This window comes from Trichosurus vulpecula (assembly GCF_011100635.1).
Source record: "Trichosurus vulpecula isolate mTriVul1 chromosome X unlocalized genomic scaffold, mTriVul1.pri SUPER_X_unloc_2, whole genome shotgun sequence".
Lineage (NCBI taxonomy): Eukaryota > Metazoa > Chordata > Mammalia > Diprotodontia > Phalangeridae > Trichosurus > Trichosurus vulpecula.
In genome coordinates, this window is record NW_023494378.1 from 263266 (window position 1) to 265531 (window position 2266).

Sequence of the window (2266 nt, forward strand, 5' to 3'; positions counted from 1 at the left end):
TCCTAGTTTCCTCAGTGCCACCACGAGGCATTTTCTGACCATATTTCACCCCCACCCCCACCAAGGTTGGATCCTCCCCACTCCCACGATTAACTTGCATTCTGTATATATTTTGTTGATATGTTTTACATGTTCCCGCCGCATCCACCACTTAAGGACAAGGGTTGTTTCATTTTTGTCTTTGTGTCCCCAGCACCTGAGACAGGGATGGACATAAACTAGGGGCTTAATAAATGATTTTTGAACAATTAAGTGCCATTGAGAAACAGCATGGTGTTTTCGTGACATCTGTTGGTGATACTGGATGTTGCAGTTTACTGAAATGTTTAGACCAATATTACACTTTAGAAATAGGTTAATTAATTAATTGATTGATGTTAGTAATAGGTTTTTGTGTTCTCCCTCCACTCCAGAATCACAGAATTTCAGAGCTGGAAAGGATTTCAGGCCACTATTCTGACCTAAATGAGAATTTTCTCCACAATATCTCCTAACAAGGGCTTTAATTTGAAGGCCCCCAATAACAGGAAAGCCACCCCCTACCAGGACAGCTTGTTCTACTTTGGGACAGCTCCAAGAGTGAGGAAATTCTTCTGCCCATTGAGACAGAATCTGCCTCTGCAACTTTCACCCACTGTTCCTAGTTCTGTTCACTAGAGCTAAGTTTAATCTTTCCTCCTGATGGTCCTCTAATAGTAGATGATGTCTACCTTGTCTCCACCTGAGTCTTCTCTTCTCCAGGCTACTTCTCCATCCCTACTTCCTTCAGTGGATCCTCCTATGACTGAACTCTTCATCATTCTGCCTTCCCTCTTCTGGATGCTCTACAGCTTATCAATGATTTTCCTGAACTGTGGTGCTCAAAACTCCACAGAAGACTCCAAATTCTCTGTCTTCCACACCAATCCTGTCTACAACTTCCCAAATAGTTGGTCATCTAGTATCTACTTGAATGCCAAAGTGATGAGCAATTCCCTAACTCACAAGCCAACACATTCCATTTCCAGACAACTCTAATGATTAGAAATGTCTTCCTTATTGACTGAGATAAAGATCTACCCACCCATTTCTCCTAATTTTGCCTGCTGAGGATAAGCAGAACAAATCTAATTCTTCCTCCTGACCATAGACATTCAATGATTTGAATCAAGCAGTCCATCATTTATAAAGCATGTACCAAGTATTCCATTAGGCAACAAGAAGACAAAGGATCAGAGGAAACAGTCCAAGCCCTCAAGGACATTATATTTTTTTGGGAGGGACTACAGGTGCATAAAGGACATACAAAATGGATATATAAGTGTAATATAGATTGAGGGGCTAGGCACTGGCACCTGGGGGTAGAGTGGGAGAGATTGTTAAAGGCTGTGTACAGACGTTGGAATTTGGACTCTTTCTTGTAAAGTGACTAGGTATTATCAGAGGCAGAGGACAAGATGGAGAGCATTCCAGGCATGATGGATGGCCCATGAAGAATCACAAAGAGGAGATACAACACCATGTGTGAGGAAAAGCTAAGACAACATGGCTGGACCATAGAGAGCATAAAGGAGAGCAACATATAATAAGGTTAGAAAGATTGATTTGGGCCTCATTGTGATGAACCTCAAGTGCCAAACAGAGCAGCTTTTATTTCAATCCAAAGGGAATAGGGAGGCACTGGAGTTTATGGAGCAGGGGGAGTGATGTGACCAGAACTGTGTATTAGGAAGATCATTTTGGCAGTTGTGTGAAAGACAGATTAGAGAAGAGAGTGAATTAAGGCAGGGTGTTCTAAGCTAGGCTGGCTCAGGCCATAGGTTTAATACCAGAAGAGATGAGGCATTGATATGTCATTCAGCATTTCAGGAGAAGACATTTACTTGGAGATAATTGTTTCTGCAACAGTCTTTGACACACTCGTCCTTTAGGATTTCATTGTCTTCATTTGAGTCTTTGTCCCTAGTTTGTTGTTCCTGAACTGATTGTTTTATTGTGCTTTGGTCTGTATCCCAAAGCCTTCATAGGTGGCACAATGTTAGAAAACCCCCATGCCATCCTGAGATAGAAGGGTTCTTTTAAACAGGCCCTTTTGCTCTAATTTCTCCAGCAATTTGTTCATTTCTGTATTTTTCTTTGTTTATACTTATCTAAAGCTGAGAGGACTTGGAAGTTTCTTGCCACTATTGTATTACTGTCTATGTCTTCTTTTAGGCCAGCTAATATTTCTTCCATGAATTTAGATGTGATGGTATTTGGAGCACAGTTTAATATTGACATTGTTTTG